This window comes from Lichenostomus cassidix, chromosome 2 (genome assembly GCF_008360975.1).
Source record: "Lichenostomus cassidix isolate B80296 chromosome 2, HeHo_3.0, whole genome shotgun sequence".
In the NCBI taxonomy this organism is placed as follows: Eukaryota; Metazoa; Chordata; class Aves; order Passeriformes; family Meliphagidae; genus Lichenostomus; species Lichenostomus cassidix.
Genome location: NC_139482.1, coordinates 92589850 through 92609288, shown reverse-complemented (window position 1 = coordinate 92609288; position 19439 = coordinate 92589850). Strand labels below are relative to the sequence as shown.

Sequence of the window (19439 nt, the reverse complement as noted above, 5' to 3'; positions counted from 1 at the left end):
ACTCCTCAATATTTAATTTGTAAGCAAGTTGAAGACATGCAAGAAGGTTCAAAGTTCATGTGGCAGTGTCCTAACACGTTAACATTATCCACAGTCCATTAACACAAACCCAAACAAAACAGTTCTCCACAGTCTGTTAACACAAACCCAAACAAAACAGTTCTCCACTCAAAGTGTTTGCTACGCAACTTGCAAGTGCTACCCCATGAAGCTTAAGTAAAGATTTGTAAACTCCTCTTCTCCAAAATCAGTAAATAAATTTAAGGACAAAGTAACTTAGCTGTAGAGAACCAATATTTCTGGCCTCATGAATGCCTGTTCAGAAACACAGATCCCATGACCCCAGTTTGGGATTTCCTCTGGTGATGATACACTGATTTGCTTTCCCTTCTGAGAAGAGAAAGCTTTTTTTTTTTCCTGAGGATAACTGTATAGCTGAGAAATAAATAAATCAATTCATCTTCTTTTCAAATGGAATTTTAATCCAGATGTTTTCGCTTTAGTTGTTTAGGTCAGAGGCTCAGCAGGTTACAGTCACTAAGCTGTGAGTTGTTGCACTTGGAATTTTAAATAATTAATGAGTAACAGCAGCTGAAATCTGCATGAGAAACATCTCCCTGACATAATGATTGTACTTGTGTGCTTCTTCAAATATGCTTTCAAGAACTCGCACCTTGTACTTGAACACTGTCTTATTTTATCTAAATCTTAAATGTCATGTGCTAATGTTGTTTTCCCAATCTTTATCAGGGGTACATTTAAACCAATATAGAAACAGTCATTACTGAATAACTATTGAAGAGAACAATGACAGACCCAGGGGAAAATTTCCATTTGAACACGAGAATGTTCTAAATGTACACAAGACCATTATCTCCCCTTCTTTCATTAAAAAGAAAACCAGATTGTTTATTTCATGTTAAAAGAAAGACAAAAGCATGTGACAGGCCAAACACTCATTTTTTCAGCATGGGTTTCCAATGCAGTTCACCATTTATCAGTGTACAAAAGAAAAAGATAACAAAATCTGGCAACATATCAAAATAATGGAGTAAGAAAATTTGTGTTTCAATTAGGAAATTAGCAGTGTATTCATTTTCAATCATGATTACCAAAATATACCTCAAATCCACTATATTATTACAAGTTAATTAAGCTTGTATATAACATTTGCTGCACCCTTCACATGAGTATCTTGTTCTTGAACAAGTTGCAGTTGTGAACTATTGTATTGTTAATGAAATTTTTTTTTAATAGAAAATATTTCAAACGCTATAATTTGTGAGAAGGTCCACAGCCTCCAACCAAGAGGGGATTTCCAGACAGTATGCAAAGATAGAAAGGAAGTTTCTTCCCTAAAGGTCTTGCAACATAAGTAGACAAAACACATGACCAGAACGTAAACCTTTCTCCCACATTACAGATACAGAGCAAAGGCAGAGATAAGTTAAGGACAATATATTAAAAAATACTCACGGCCCACTTGAGAAGCTTTGGCAGACATTAGAAAATTAAATCCAGAGTTGTAATTCTGAAAACCCATTCTCAGCTACTACATAATACTGGGGTTTGTAATCACAACACACACCTCCATTCATATTTTACAAGTGCTTCATGGACTTCAAGTTCTGCCATCAGTCGTGCAAAATAACACTCCAGCTATGATGACACAGCCAAGCAGCTTCACATGATTTTACACCAGAACCCCATCAATATACAATGAGGTTATTTCTCTGACATCCTAGGTCTTCACTCAGACAACTTTGTCCCAGACACAGAAAATGTGAACTGTCAGACTCAAGCTTATCACAAGACAGAGTGGAAACCACTGCAACAACCCACTCCCTGCCTTTTCTTTTCTAAACAGCTATAGCTGAAGGTCACCCATACCATGAGATAGTAAGCTTGTGATTAGCACACTCACACAGGATGTGGGAAACCAGGGATCGTTTTAGACGATACTGAAGGGAAAGATCAGTCTGGCATGATCACAGGATAACTGTGAGTCACCAGTGTGATCTGGCAAGGGGGAAAATAGATTAAAAAAAGACAGACAAACAGACCTACATTGTACCATGAGGGAATATTTCCAGCTAAGAGACGGAAGAATTAAAGTCATCACACTAGCATAACACCAGCTGAATACAAGGTACAATTCTGGTCAGCTGTATTTAACAACATGAATTTTTTACTAGAACAGATGTGAAGATGAGGGGAGCAATAGGAATCTATTATGCAGAGATTAGACTAAAAGTTCATGACATGTCAAGCCTAAGTAAAGCAAAGCTAAATGAGTGTTGGAGGAGGAGAAAATGCATGCTGCCCACATATAAATCTAAACTGAAAGTCAGAATATTTCTAAACATCAGGAGAGCAGAGCTCTGGAAGAACCAGCGGAGAATAGAAAACCTCACTGTGTTCAAGATAGAAATAAGAGTCTGAGCACTGTATTTCTGGGACTGCATGAATGGTGTGGTTCTCACCACGGCAGAACAGCCCCAAATGACACAGGTCACTCCTTTTGCCTGGGGATATATCAATCCATATTTCTAAACAGTGTACCTGGAGCACAGGGGGAGGAAGGGGTGGGGCAGAGAGGGCCCACCTTTTTTGGAACCTGTTCATACACTGACAAGCGACTTTTAAAAGGGTTAAGTAATCAAAGCCCCAAATAAAACAAAGTCACAAAACCAGCAATACTCTGGAAAGGGGGAGCAGAATTGAAATACAGCTTTTAGCCAGCTGGATTTCACTGGCATGTAGAACAGTGAACAAACAGACTTTATTCCCCACTCTGAGCTCATCCACTTTATCCTGTAAGTGATCAGTAAAAGTATGGGAAAATTAACTCTCTGCACAAAGGCATGCATTTACACAAGAGACCATCACTCCTGCTCAACAGCCCCTACCTTGGCAGCCTGCTCCTTGCAGCAGGAAACACAGGTCTGAACCCTTTGGGAAAGAGCTGGAGCTGATCTCCATCCCGACCACAGCATGGCAGGGTCCTGGCTAACCAGCTCTTCTGCCAGTTTGTGGGCACTGGCCCTCAGCAAACAACTGTGAGACATGCACAAAGTCCAGCCCTGCCCTCCACAGCTCCAGGAACCAGGACAGCAGCAAAACACACTTTGTGTGGATGGATACTGACTTTCAGGAGCTGTTGCTCATGGGCTACATTGGGTAATATTCTGAGACACCCAATTCTCAGCACTAGCTTGAGTAGAGGTTTCATACAAGGCTCCTCAAGACTCTTTCATCCCTATTTCCCGAACCATCTACAAACCAAGTGCTCTTCTCAAAACATTCCTCTAAGACTGCATTCCAAAGGAGTCCTTAAAATCACCTCAGACACTCTGCAGTAAATGCTCCACCATGGAAATGCAATAATGAATAATATTTCCACAGTCTATGACTGAAACTTCAAATTACATATACATAGAACAAGCACAGAACACAAGAACATATACATATACATAGAACAAGCTATACAACAAACTCTCCCAACAATCTGTGTGTGCATTATGTCATTGACTCAATCCATAAAGATGTTTCTCATCCTACACCTTAAGAGAGTTAAAACCTTTCAGAAAAGAGATACTGAGCTGGTTTGGCTGAATTCTTTACTTCCTCAAGCAACAACTCTACCCAACCTACTACCATCCAACTCTTCATTCACCTACAGCACTTTCAAACAACAACTACTCATGGCATAAGTGCAGTCATTAATACAAGTTACTATACCTGAATCAAAACCTGTCATTTAACACTTACATGACTTAGTTATCAGTGAAAGTAAGGGGTCTTTTATTTAGTATATAGAATTGCACTTAAACCAGTGTTTATTGACTTGCAAGAAATTAAGTTATACTGATAGGTTTCAGCTAATTTATAGTACATTTTTAAGTGGAAATTCAGCTATTAAGTTAGCAATTATGATTGGTTTGAGCTGTCGTACCTAGAGTCTTTCACCTTTCACTCTCAAATGAATAATCCCTTCTTTATTTCAACACTGCCCAGCTGTTGTCTCTAATATTTAATCTGGGGCATTTTAAGACTTTAAAATAATTCTGAATGACCAAACTTGCCATTACTAAGCGAATGTTGCTGTTTTAATCTCTACCTTTTTCTGGTGCATCCAGTAACACTAATGCATTACCGTTTATAGGTAACTATCTATTATTAAATCCATTCCCAGTTTGGTATTTGAGCATCTGTCAAAATTAATGCCAATGTCCAAAACAAAAACACAGCAATGCTAGGGGGAAAAAATGTTTTCCCCATTCACTATCTTGAAGAACACAATATTCACTCAGAAAAAAACACCCTGATCAAAAATAAAGCTCCACCACAAAACCACAGGCTTCATACTATCTAGCAAGAATGTTTAAAAACACAAGCTAAAAGCACTGCAGACACTGTATGTTTGAAGCTAAGCAAAGTGGAAAGCAATTATCGCCAGAACTGGTTGAGGTTTTTTTTCAACATAGTTGCATGTAAACATTTCATCAGTTTGGATACATCAGAGTGCACTTTTTTCACTCTTAAATTCAATTAGTAATGCATATAAGTTTCCCTTATCTTGCCAACTACATAATATAAATGTTAAAGCACTTAAAATGTCATCAGATATTGGTGGTCTGCTGAAGTGGAGGAGGATTGCAGATCATACCACAAATGTTCTCTCAAATCCCACATGGGGAGAAAATGTAAGCAGATGATAACAGATTTAGATGCACAGTGACTCCAGGTCCAGTGGGACTGGAACATGCACAAGTTCATGAACAAGTGGTGTCACAATATCACAGAAACAATGGCACCTAATAATTTTGGTACTGATTACTATTTTGCTCATTTCACTTCATAACACTCCAGCAATAAAATTATCTTGCCCATCACTTGCTTACCATCTGGCCAGTGCAAATTTTCCATACCCAGATATAATCCAGAACACACAGTTTTCACAAAGTGTTTTATTTTCATGCTCCGCTCCCCACACCTGTCTGATCTTATATTGTAAATACAGAATTTGCAAGCAGAAGGAAATCTTCTCTCTTGGCCAGAAGCATGCTATATATGTCCCACAGCAATGCTACTCAGTGTTCCGTTCAGTCTGAACTATAATTTCTTGCCTCTGTTTCCACTGAACACAGTTTGTATTTTCTGTTTCATGTGAACTGAGACTACATTTGTGACTTGCTTACTTCTGGCTCTTTGTTACAAACTTCTCTTAGGACAGCAGTCACAAGGATCTCTCTAATGATAGCCTTGCTCTTTAAGACAGGGGTTGAAGTGAAAAATTTAAGTGTTATCTTCTAGTTTCTAATGATAGCTTAATTTTTACAGTACTTGAGTGATACCAGACCTCATCAACATTGGTATTCTATGTAAAGTCAGACCACAAGACCATAAACCATTACTATAAAAATAAGGTCTCTTAAGAGTCACAATTGTTAGTTGCAAGGATTGAAATCTGTTCAGTAACATCAAAGCACAAGGTTCCCAACAAAATACAAACAAAAAAACTTCAAACATTTCTAAATTGCAGCAATCTTTAAACTGAGAGACCTAAAATGCTTAAAAAATTATATGACAGGCAACTTATTTAACTGGCACTATAGGAGCTTTTATAGAAACAAAATGTAATTATAAACTGGAATTGAGTCAACATACACTAAATCAACATCTCCCTCAACCAAATAAAAACAAAATCACAAAATTAGTCAATACCACAAAAGGACATAAACACAATAACTTTTTTATCTGTTTATTATCTATTTAAAATCAGTGTGCTAACAAACCTTACTGTCTTACAATCCTGCTTTCACTTGATCTTTTTTATTTAGCTGGTCTTTTCTTATACAAGAAAGCCCACTGAAGATCATCGTATTTGTTTTTATCAGGAATACACTGCAAAACCGGTTTTTATGGTTGTGTGTGCCAGTATTATTGCTGTAATGCATGAATGATTGTGAAATTACTTAACTGCCTTCTTTCCAAAGCCCTGGTTTTCCCTCTCTGGTTAAAGTACGGAGCTGGCTGATTGTGAAATATATTTAATCATTTGTCCATCCTCAAATGTAATATTCTACAAATATTGTATTTGCATGTTAATCTTTCATTTCAAAAAATAAAATATTTACTAAACTGAACAAGAGGAAAATGTGATTTTACACTTCACAAGTAAAGCATAAAACCAGATTCCTAAAATGTGAGAGATACAGACATTGGAGATAAAAGTAAGAACTTATGTATCTAAAATTTAATACAGAGGTACAATTTACTATTTATTTTGTAGCATTTGACTTTTCCCCCTACATGTACTTTCAGTCTCAGTTTAGAAAATGCCTATATGATTTTGGAACACACATAAGATTGAGTTAAAATGCTGACAATGATTTGCCAACTATTATGATCTTTTTCCCAACGTACTAAAGTCTTACTGCAATTAAACACTATTAGGAGCATTAAGATAATGAGCTAATTATACATGCCATTCAAAACATTTTATGAAGGCTGTATTTCTGATCAATTCACTGCTGATAGGATGGTTACTAGAACACTTCTAAACTGCAGAATGGAACTCTTACAATCAGTTCAGCTACTGGTCCTGTAGAAATCTTTCATTAAATATATTTCCAACCTTACTCCCAAGGGGCTTTTTGGATTCTAAATAATAATGCAGTTAATAAAAATGAATATCTATATAGTTCTATACAGGACAAAACTAAAGACAACAATCATCACATGACAAAATTATTTTGACACATTATTAATTACACAGTAATCATTGTTCATCAATAACAGAAGTTGGAAAATTAAACTTCTGAACTAGTAAGGCAAGTGGTACTAACAATAAGATCTGAGAAACACTGAATTTCCCAATAAGTCATTCTGAACTCAGGTGAACATCTCAGTTTTACTTGGGTCTCACTGAATTTGGTGGTTGATGGTGTTTTCTGTAGACCACCTAAAATTATTAGTAATAAGGGACTATCAAAATGGTGATTAGCAGAAAAAAAAGCCACCACGTGATTGTAGAAGTTGTAAAAGCAGATTAGCAGTAGCAAAAAAAAAAAACCAAAAAAACCCCAAAATAAAAACAATGACAACAACAAAAAAAAAGGAAACTACCAAAAGAGAAAAGATTTAAATGCATATCAGAATGCAAATATAGGTTTTCCACACACCCTTTCACTGACACCTGCATATGCATTACTTGTTCCTATCAAGCTAAGGGCAAGATTATGGAACTAAATCAACACAAAAGAGAACCCAGAGCAAAGCCCACTGGCTATAAGCAGATCACCAATATAATCATTAACATGCATTAGATCAAGCCAATATAGTTACTGAACTTACTGTCACTTTTGCTGTCACCTTCTTATCTTGCCAATTCCCCCCCACACACACACACAGAGCAAGAATCACTCTAGAAGTGACATCCTGTTCCTAACAATCTTGTTCCCCCAGGTCACATGTAGTCCCAGCTTATTCATCACCACATTCCCAAGATGCAGGTGCTCCATCCTGTGACCAGCATGCACTCATCACCTACAGATGGACACCAACTGGGCATCCAGAAAAAGAAGAGCAGGAAAGGGATTATGCTCAGGTTACCAAGTCTGAAAGATCATTAGGAAATAAAGCACCACAGTTGAGTCTACTCCCATTGTTTGTTAGCCTGTTTCTACAGTATGTTGAGCTTTAAGCCTACCTGGATGTTATTTCTGGGCATATGAAGGAGAAGATGGTTGTGGGGAATCACCAGGATGGATTTACAGAGCTTAAATCATGCCCAACCAATATGATTGCCCTCTGTCATAAAGTGACAGGATCTGTGGATGAGAGATCACTGGTGCCATCCACCTTGATTTTAGGAATACTCAACAATCTATCCTGCAGCATCCTTGCACCTAACCTGAGCTAAGTTACAGTGTGGATGGGTAAACTCTCTGCTGATAAAAAACCCCAAACATCTCTATCATTAGGCTCCAACAGCAGCTCTTAATAGTTTACAGTCTGCCCACGATTACAAGTGAATAGATGAGGGGCCCTATCGTGTTTAATTTCCTTTACAGTGACCTGGCAGAGCCCACAGTGCACTCAGTAAGTCTGCAAACATTACACTTACAGGTGTAGAAGAAACGCTGGAGGGCAGGGTTGCTATTCAGAATAACTTAGGGCCAACAAAAATGTCAGGAGAGCATAGCCTGAAGACCAAATTACTGGGGAGAGGCTCTGCTGAAAACAAGTTGGAGGTCCTGGCAAAGCATGAATCAGCCATCCACCTGGCAGCAAGGAGAGCTAACAGCTTCCCAGGCTTTGGAAACCAAAGCACAGCCAGTGGACTGAAGGAAGCCATTATCGTGCTTCACGCACAATCCTTCACTCTGGTATCTGTACTACCAGGTCTGCTTTTGGATTCACACTATAAAGTGTCAACTCAAGCAAGTCCAGTGGAAAGCCACAAAGACAGCTGTGGGCTGGAATACCTCTCCTGTGAGGACAAGCTGAAAACATTGGGATTGTTCAGTCTGGGAAAAGCTTTGGAGCACCTACTATCAAATTTTCAATACCTAAAAGTAAATTCTAAAAATGATGAGGTCAGGCTTTTACCAAGGTGCATGGAGGCAGAGCAACATCCACTGTGATCTGGGTTGTCATAAATATGTATTAGATAAGGGGAAAAGAAACACAGTCCCTAATGGTAGAACATAAACTGCAGTTAAGAATTCAGAATACGAATGCTACTCAGTGCTTTGCCATGTAACTCCATTAAGACAAGGAGCATATTTTTGTTGTTTTTGTTGTATGTTGTTTGTGGCCTTGCTAAGGCCTAATGGACAAAATATTACTCACAGGGATGAAACATGCAAACCATTTATAATAAAAGGCCAATTATGTTGCAAAGTAGTTTTCATTACTTCTTTCTCACCCCTTGCAGGGGCACAAAAATTATTACTTGTGGCTATAATTTCAACCTTCAGTTGGAACCAAATATTGTCCTACAGTGCTTTCATTAATAAAGAAGGTTGTGGCATTCAGGAGTTAGAATTAAGAGAAGAGCAAAAACAACCAACAAAAAAACCCCCAAACCCAGTAACCACACCACATACGAAGTTTTTACCACTGGAGGAGGAGAAGAACAGAATATTTCACAACCCACTCTACAAGTCAGCCAAAGTTGAAAATTAGCTTTTCAACACCAACAGCCCTGCACTCAATTGAAAAGCACCCACTAAAATTTCCATTAAAGCAACAATTTTTCCATGTGAGCCTATTATGGGTTATTTCCAATTTGACAAGAGTATCTTTCTGAGGAACAAAAACAAAGCCAAATTACCGCCTGTTCTCCAGGTGAACAGTGCTGAGTCAGACTGTGCTAATGAAAGCTGTGCAGAAACTTATGTGCACCTCTTTTCCAGGAGCAAGTCAGGGCAAAGTAATAGTAATAGATAAAAGATAACACGAAAAAACAAGTCAGGCAGTTTCTATTTGTAGAAGCTACACACTTTAGTGAGAAGTCCCTCAACACAGTAACTTCCAACATTTGAGGAAGGAATCTAATAGTAAAAGACTTAACAAGAGCCAAAGCACAAGATAATTGCAATTGTTCTCCTTCAAGTCAGTCCCAATTATATGAGTATGTATATTAAGCTAAAAAACAACTATTAAAAAAAATCCCTGTTTTCTTACACCAAGACTGACATAAGAAATGTGGAAAGGTTCTGCCCATATCACCAATTTTTTAATCTATGAAGTACACCAGGCAACCATTTTCAAAACAGTTCACCATTGTCCTCTGGTCAGCCTTTGAGGCTTTGTGTTTTTTTCTTTTAAACTAAGCAATGTAGAGATGAAAATGCCTGGAATTGAATTGCTGTTATTCAGTGACCACTTCACTGAAGAGACAAATTAAAATGGGATCACTGTGTAACTTAACAGTGGATTTTAGTAGTTAATGGTATTATGAGTTTTACTCCAATTTTAGCTCTCTAGAATGAGCTGTCAAAACATCACAAATGCAACACAGTAGGGGTCAGAAATTTTCCTATTACAATGACTATATCATTCCTTATGGATAAAGCTCCAAGGCACATGCCTATCCCCAAAGTTACTGTTTTGTATTGTTTCATCAGTCTTTTATCCAATAGCACAGAACTACTGGAAAAATCTGCCATTTATTTTCCTTCACTTGGCCTCAGCCTTTGCCCTCATAGTTTTCAGTGTAACAGGTCATTTCTGGACACAAGCATGTACAGCCATCCTCCACAAAAAAAAAAACAAAAACCAAAACCAAACCCAGCATAGGCACAAATCTGCCGTAATTTCTTCTCCACCTTCTTAACACTCTAAGGGACAAGTATAGTATTTTATCACTGTAAATTCTGTCAGATAATACACCAACACTGCTTTTCATCCAGAGAACTAACAAGATCTGACAAGAGAGTTTAACTAAGGACTCATGGTTTTAGAATTAGAAGAGATGAGTGATGCTGACATCCAGGAAACAACAATGTTGGAGAAAGATAACTGAAAAGCATTACAATACAATAGAAAACATCACAGAGCAATGTTTTGCTATTAACCATGAGATATTATGGTTGACAGAGAACTGCCACCCCAGAAGCTCACGAGTCTTTCCCAAGATGAACTGAAAGTCTAGGTTAATCAAGGAATTTGTCACGAAGTAAAGGAACACTTCCTGAAAATGAGTACCATAGGAAGCCAATACAAGTTCTAAATATATACATATACTATTAAATGTATTAGTCAGGAGAAAATGGCAATGAGCTAGGAGATATGTTGATGATGCTCAGGTGTAGGCACAGATTTGAAGGGCAGAGGACAGTAACAGCTGCCACTGGGACCTGTTGAACTGCTGCATTTAAAAAAAGACAAATCTAGGCTTTATCTCCAAGGCACTAACCCAGCCTGAGGAATGAGAGATTTGTCCAGCCGTGGTGAGAAAGGTGAAAGTGATATTGTTAGGTTGGTGAGGAAGAAGATCTGAGACAGCAAGGACCACCTCTACCACTTAATGCACCCAACCAGATTACCAACCTGAAGCCACTCTCCTCACTCCAGTTTGTCCATCTGAAATATATCAAGGAAAACTAGGAATGTCAATACTAAGCAGAAATTACAGGACAAGTGTCCTTAGGGCTCCAAGGCTATTACTGTATTGGAAATTATGATTTTACTATGGCAGCGTTAATGCCATAAGTACAAAAATGAACAAACCTCATAATTGGCCTCTTACCACCTACACCACACTTCGCCAAGTCCATGCCCAGAACAGATGGAGCAGCTGCACACTGTCCTCCAAAAGAGCCCTGGATACCCAGAACACACAACTGCCTTCTAATCTGGAGACTATCGTGGCACAACTTATAACTGAAAAGGAAAAAAAACCAAAACTGGGAGGGCACTGACCTGTATAGAACAGCTGTATTTCAGGGCTTTTCCAGTCTTGGAGGACAAACATATTCCCATTGAGATGACAGGCTGCTGTTACACTATACAAGTCTTTGATCTAATCTAATCCGTTACATGCAACCATTATTTTCCATGGTATATGTTTCATTTATATATATATATATATGTGTGTGTGTGTGTGTGTGTGTGTGTGTGTGTGTGTGTGTATGTATTCACAAGATCAATCAGAAGAACTTATTAAAAAATGCAGCCAGAACAGCTTTATGTGTGTCTGGCAGTACTGATCTCTCACACAGCCAAACCTCTTTTTTAAAGCGTCTGAATTCCAAAGATAGCTGTTAACTGTCCAACTGCATCATTTTACCTGAATGTTCTGACTTCTGAATTAGAAACTGGCTACAAACCAATATATTTTTACTTGTGATCCAGAGATTTCAGCTCTTTAGCAGAACCCAAAGATAATGCTCCAGGCAAACATATAAAAGAATACACTACATGCCTGAATGAATTTTAGGAATATATGTTAGTGTGTATTTGCTTTGATTTTTCCCTCTCACTTTCCAATCATAATAGTTAGGCAATAGATACCCGAAGTTGTTAACTTCACCAATCTGGAAAGACCTGAATTTAAACATATGCAAATGTTTAAACTTTCCCAAGGGTTTAAAAAAATAAATACTAAGAATTTCAATTACACACTAAGAAATGTTACAAATGTTGGGACAAAATAGAAAAAAAAGTCAAATTTAAAAAATGTTTTTCCTTCCAATGTGCAAAACAAATGTAGTACAGCTGATAAATTGATCAAAAACCTGCTCAAATATAAAGAAAAATTAATATAAACCCCACTATTTTACCTTCAGTCATTGTGTATTAAAAAAAAATCTTTTATTTGATCAGTCTTTTCAGAAATACTAATTTCCTTGTTCCTCCCCTTTGAAAGGCCTTTCAAAAGCTCCAGGGGAAAAAAAATAAAATAAAAAGCAATATTTAAGTAAATATTTAGAAAACTAACTTCCTCACTGAGTTATTTCAAAATCACTTCAGGACAGAAGCAAAAAAAATACTGTCTGAAAATTTCCGTGTTATTTCTTGTTTTTCTCTCACGTGCCTTTTGTGTGGGCTTTCCTGGGTTATGTCCAAGATTTACAGCTATTCCAAGCAACAGAACTGGGATTTCACAGTTTCTGCAACTGATGCAAGAAGCCTCATAGGAATGATCTCACTCTATAATAACCAAAGAGTTCTCTACTTATTTTTAATGGAGCATTTTAAGAAGCATAAAGCTTCTTTCAGAATATGAAAGCCCCAAAATGTTAAAATCTGAAGACTGTTGTCAGGAGCTGTTTAAGTGTCTGCTATTCAGAAATTCTTCAGCTACTAATAAATGTTCATAACAGATTCTGAATCCTTTAAAGGAAATAGTACTAAGCTGTATGTTAATCTCCGCAAAAAAAGGTAAACCCAGGATGATCGACCTTTCACAGAAGGGTCAGTCTCTGCAGACCTCTCAGGTAAGAAGATGAGGCATAGAAAATTGATGGGATTGACTGATATGTCTCCTGGACATCTAGAAAAAGTGTTCTAAGAAAACCCCAAAGGCCAAATTCTGACAACAGCTGGCAAAGCAAGAAAACATGAGTACAATTTCTTCTTTAAAGTGGTTAATGAGATTGTTAATCATAAACATAACTAACATCAAAATTATTTATTACTATACCCCAAAGCCCATGTGACATGAGGATTCAAACAGGAGTACATTTGATATGTGTGGTGATTAGATTGAAGATGACATTTCTTCATGTGCTACAAGAAAGCAACCAGAGAAATTAACACAGAAAGTCCATAGTGATCTGAATGAAATTATTAAGTAAAGAAAATCTAAAACTGACTGTGACATCGTTTTTATTTATTGCCACTGAATGCGTAAGATTAGGCACTATCCCCGTCTTCCTACAGGAAAGCCATCCATGAAGTTTTGTGCAACACTTTCCAAACACAGCTTAGCATAACTAATATTTTATCCAAATTCTCATGTTGGCAAAACCCTTAGAGAACTATGTTCTAGCATTTTAAGCTATGGCTTAGCCAGTACCACCATACTGTGCTCTTTTAGCTCGAATGCAGCACTCACAAGTTGTCTCCTCGGAGTGAGAACAACATTCCTGTAGAATGATCAGCGCAGCAAGAGCCAGAGCTATGACTGAGGGCTGCAGTAACACAGCTCTAAGGTCATCTCCTCTGAAGTCAGCCACTGCCTTGGGCAAATGGATTAGTCTCTCTGACACCAAATTGTTCATTTTGTATCGATTACCTAATTAGGTCCAAATCAAGCACTTTGTGCAGAAGGCTAGGTGCCCTGGGAAGTGGATATTAACACAAGAAATATGCAAATAAAGTACTGGAGCCTAGTGTTAGATGTCTGAAATTCCAGTTGTACAAGTGATTTGAGAAGTCGAGCTCTGAAGCGTATATTCTTTTTCTGATTCTTCTTCCATTAGTTGCTAACTTTTTTTTTTTTTTTAATACATATAAATTCAAGCTTCTTCAGAAATGACAGTGTCCTGCTGATTTTTTCTTAGAAGCACCTAACAATCTGGACACCTTTCCATCTTCAACATAGTATTATAAAGAATCCAGAAAAATTCTTGTTTTATGAAAGATTATCAACTGGCTCTATTTAAAACAGCAGTTCCTGGCCTCCTGCTCTTCATCACTGCTACTCTTTATTTAAGAGCCTCTCCTCAGAAAACACAGATAACAGTTCCAACCTGACATCTTGCCTGAAAGAAAAATTATTCAGGTAATTAAACACCACAGGACTGAGCATTTCACCAATGATCCAGAAGACTCTGCTGTCCTTTAATCCATGACAGAGTTTATACTTTAAACCCGTATGCAAGATCAAAGTCTTAGACTGCGAAGTTTCTTGCCATTTCCTCATTAAACACTGGTTAGGCTTTCAGTGTTTTATCAAAAAAATATTAGATGTCATTTATATTAGTACATGCACAGTCAAAATCTGTTAGGTTCTCATATAAATTAAATGAATTTAGTTTTGGTAAGTAAAAATTTGAACCAAATGGCCCAGGTTCTAATACATGAGCACTAATGTATTTTCACAGCTCTTCCTTTTGGCAGGGATGAAGCTAACAGAAAACAGGTAGCATTTGAACACTGAACAAGTTCTGCTACTTATGCTTCAAGTAAGTATGAGATGTATTTTTCAGTTTATTTAGCCTTCTCTCAACAGATTATAAGTGTTTCTTTAATCACAAAAATCATGCAGCAGAGAAATTAGAGCCTAAACTATAAATATATGTACTATTTGATGGAATAAATAACCAAAGTGGCTATTTCAACAATATGAGTAATTTATATGAAGTATTGAATAAACTATCACAAGAAGAACAAACAATAAATTTCTGGATACACAACAGTATTGAGACTCACTCAGATTGCTCTCCAGCCTCATCCCTCCATTACTGCTCCATGTACCTTCATCTGTAATCTAGCACACCACTAACACTCATCTTCTCAAACTCTCCGAACTGGAAAAAACTGGATGCATGTCCCAGTTATGCTATCAATTAGTGGGGTGACCACTGCCAAATCTTGGTTGTTGCCACACCTTGGAAACAGATATAATCCTTCTCTGCACGTGCAGGATACTTTGAGTTGATGATTTCCAGAATTCTGACAAGCTTGTCTTTAAAGAGGCCTTGCAGAATGAGAAATCCAGGCATCATATAGGAGCTGGAATTATGAGAAATAGATCTCATTGCAAGAACAATTTCGTCATGAAAATTTTCACAAATGCACAAAATTAGGCATTTATAAATATGAAACTATTTTTAAGTAACATGCTGCAATTTCTATCATTAAGTATCTGGTGAGCTAAAATTTATCACCACAATAGTGACTGTAACATTCACTACTTTATTTATATTAACTACCATGATAGAACAGGGGCTCTGAAAGTCTGTGAACATTCTTCAGCTGTGCAGCACGGTATAAACTCAATTTCTGTTCTTAATTCTCTACTTACAAATCCAGTGAAGCTGACAATGAAGCGTATGCATGGCTTTCTCCCCACTCAGTGAAAATGAATTTGAATGCATTTCATTAAGGTACCACTCTTTGCCTTTTTCTTTTCATTATAAATATCAAGCTGTATTTTAAATGTATTATCTCAGAGCCTAATGCAGGAACACGGCTTGGAAAATTAATATCCCTCAATATAACTCCCATGCATGGGCCTTTGCAAACAAGAACTTGCCCTCTGACCATCTTATCAGTGATGAATAATGTCCATAGAATGCTTCATCTGGTTACCTATTTCCTCAGAGACTGAAAAGGCTACTGTGTAAGGTCAAAAAAAGAACAGCAAACTTTGTGTTGGTCAAGAACAAAAGCAACAGTTCTACCCATGGGAATCCTCGAGCCACAGCTGCCTGGAGAGAGTATTCTAGGGAAGCATCACTGCAAGCTTCCCCTATCCTGGTCCTCTCTAAGCAGTTACCAGTAGAAACTTTGGTATAGCCCGGTATGGCATTTGTAATGTTCTCATTGATGCTCTTTGAAATGATTCAGAATATAATCCATGACAGGCAGAGCTGATGTAAAACACAAGTATATAATCTATGATGCTTGAGAGTTCTGATGGACTCACACCAGTTATTACTAACTGCTCTAAGACCATTAAAGGATTTTAGGGAATTGTTTCCTACTTGACTGCCAACAGTAAACAGATCATTAACATAAAACAAGACAGCTCTCTTTCCCTGTTATTTTCATCTTGACTGACAGGGAGCACTTCATCATCCTTCCAGCCAGGTATTTCAAGCCTTCATACACAATCACCCACAATCTACAGCTCAACTTGTTTGTGTCTGTGAACTGGCAGTACTCCATACCAACAAAATTGTATTAGTCTCAGTTCTTTTAAAATGATTAGTGGATATAAAAGAAATAAAACAGTGCACTAGACATGTTATCACTCCTGATCACCTGAGACTCAATTCTGGTTCCACTGAGGAGAGGGAAAATTTCATTTTCTCCACAAGCAATCGTTATTTTCCCAGTTTCTTCATATTATTTCAATCAACTTTACTCCAAACACAGCATCTGATATACTAAAGGGCAAAGGCAGCGCACACAGGAAATACTACCAGGATGGACCTACTTAAAATTACAAAAACACGTGTTTACATTCTTCCCAAGGCAAATCATGCAGCGATTTTTAAAAAGTCTCCACAAGCATACGAAGGCACTGACACTGCAGCCTTTGCTATCGCCACAGCCCATCACACACGCAACACGCGGAGACACAGTCATTTTAAACGCCGCCAAACCCTCCCCGCCAGGCGCGCAGCCCTAGCGCAGCCGGTGGCAAGCATCACAAGTACGGCAACTTCGAGCCGAGCCGAGCCGAGCCGGCGAGGGCGGAGAAGGTGGCGTGTCCCGGGGGAGCTCGGCAGGAGCGTCCCAGCGGCACCTCGGTGGCGCCGCAGCCCCATCCGCACCTTCCCCAAGGAAACTTGAGGGAATCCCTGCAAGAGCCCAGCCGCGCAGGGGGCAGCGGTGGGATCAGGGCGAGGACAGCACCTGCCCTGCTCCTGCCGTGCGGCTTGGCCCCGGGAAGTGGAAATTAAAAACAAACCGAAACAAAACAGAAAAATAGAGAAGTTGTCCGTTTCTGTGCAAGGCTCCGGGCACGGCCGCGATGTGAAACCGGAAGGCACGGTGCCGACTCCGGGCCTCCTGCCCCGCTCCCGCCCGGTTATGTAAGGCACGGCCGCCCCGACGGAGGGGGAGCCCCGCACCCCTCGGGGACACCTCCGGGCACCGGGCAGCAGCGCCTGCCCTGCCCGCCCTCCGCAGCCCATCGCGGCCAGCCGCCCCAGCACCGCTCGCCCGCTCCGCAGGTAGCTGTCCCGCGGGCGGAATCGCTCCCGGAGGAAGCCCGGGGCCACCTACCTGCCGCGCTGCCACCTGCCCCAGGTGTCCCGCGGCGCCGCACGTCCTCCGCCGAGCCCCGCGGCTGCCCCGCCGAGCAGGATGGGACGCGGGCTCACACGGCGAAGAGGAAGAGAAACAAGCCGAAAGGCTGCCCCCCCTCCGCCGCCTCCTTCCCCGGAGCACAACAACAACAAACACGGCGGAGCGGAGAGGAGCGGAGAGGAGCGGAACGCAGCGTGCGGGGCGGGCACGGCCCTGGAGCCGCCGGCGCTGGGGAGGCCCCCGCTGCCCCTCTCCCCTCCCCTCCGAGAAGCCGCCCGGAGAGAAGGGGAAAAAAGCACAAAAAACCCTCACAAAATAATTTTTTTAAAAAAGGAAATTAGTGAATCACAACGCACCCGGCGTGTCCTCCTGGGCTGCGGCGCTCCGGGGGCTGCATGCAGCGAGGGGGGCAGCCGAGGTGCGAGAGGGCAGCGCCCACCGGGAGCGGCGGCCAGGTGCGGGGAGAGGCAGCGATGGAGCAGGAAGGGGGAGAGCTCAGGAGCGCGCGTGGGTCCCTCCCGCCGCCACACAGCCGCGCCTCCTCCGCCCGCCGGCGAGCCGGGAGCTGCCCCCGCTCGGTGTCGGCGCCGTGTGGCTTGTTCCCTCTCTCCCTCCTGACCCCAGCCCTCCCCGGGAAGCCTGGCTGCTCTCCCCCGGTACCTGCGCGGGAGGTGCGCCCGGCAGCCGCGCCCCGCAGCCCGCCCGCCCCTCGGCAGCCGCCGGCAACCAGGAAGGAGCCGCGGGCGAGAGATCCCGGCGGCGGAGGCGGGCAGGGAAGGGCAGGGACCCCGGGGCGAAGGAGGGACCGAGGGGTCCCGTTACATGCCTCCGTTACCCCGCGGGGCGGGCACTCCGCTCCAGCTGGGAACGGGACACGAGTGGCTCTGGGCCACCGGCGGCTGGGTTTGGCCACGGTCCCAGCGAGGCGACTGGTGGCAACCTGCCCGCCTGCCTGCCCTGCCCGCCCGGGGCTCGCTGCCCTCTCGGGCCCTGGCTGCCGTGGGCCGAGAACTTCCCATAACTGGGCTTACTGGGATCCTGATAAATCTGATTCCCGGGGATGGCGGGAGGGGTGGGCAAAGGGACCTGCAGTTTTAGACTCAAAGTCACAGTCCCGCAGCACAGAGGTACCCAAGTATCGCTGTGCTCTGCCTGCTCCGAGCCCCACGGCACATGTCACTGCTCCAACGGGAATCCCACACTGTCCCGTGTGCATCCTGCAGCCCAGGACCCGGTGTCACCTTAGAGCCAGGCACAAACTTCTTCCACCTTCCTGGAGTGAAGCTTCAGAGCACGAGCCCCGGGGGTCGGACTGTTTGGAGTTCAGGGGGATGAGAAACTGCGTTTCACCCAGCCTTTGGGGGTCAGTTCACTTGGATGAACGCTTTAGGAAAACAGTGTTTTCATCTGGTTCAAAAATGCAAAAGTACAAAGTCAATTAATTTTATTTTTTTTTATGAAGTCACTTTATTTGAAAAGTTCTTTGGTTGTTACTGTGTCTGTTGCACCTGGACCATGTTTGAAACCTCAGTAGATAGAGTGATATTAAGCCAGCTACACACTAATTTCCCATTACATAAATCTTATTTTGTCTTGGTATTCACCTTCAAAGATGGAGGACGTCTTAGAAAAGTATTTTGGGCCAGATTAGAAACTGCGTTCTCGTGAATGAACAGTTATTTGCATGAATATTTCCATTGTACGAAATTTACATCCTACCTTCTTAATTCCTTACAGTACAAAGTGAGAAGTACACCACATTAGTCTTTATTGTATATTTGAAGACAACCATGCAGATAAAATGCTGGAATGTGAATTAGAAAAGGTCACAGAAGGAAAGTTTGCAGAGGAAATGAAGAGGTGGAGTATCACCATTATGAGCAATTCAAAGTCTGGAAATTTTATGTTAAGGATACATAAAATACTGCTTTGAATCATCTCTTTCCTCACACTTCACTGGCAAAAAGGTATCACTTCTTTTCTTGGAAATTTGAGGA

At 40.8% G+C, this 19439-nt stretch overlaps 1 protein-coding gene across 5 annotated transcripts in view; it reads right to left on the bottom strand.

Annotated features, from left to right (window-relative positions):
* The window catches only part of MBP (myelin basic protein), a 112794-nt gene extending 94570 nt beyond the window's left edge, over positions 1-18224 (bottom strand). For 4 of the 5 annotated variants that reach the window (XM_085052413.1, XM_085052415.1, XM_085052416.1 and 1 more), the window contains exon 1: positions 17799-17936. The gene's annotated coding sequence lies outside the window, so the exon portion shown is untranslated. Of the gene's footprint in view, positions 1-17798; positions 17937-18102 lie in introns of those variants that run through there. The other variant, XM_085052414.1, reaches the window with a different exon arrangement.
* Positions 18225-19439: the final 1215 nt, after the last annotated feature.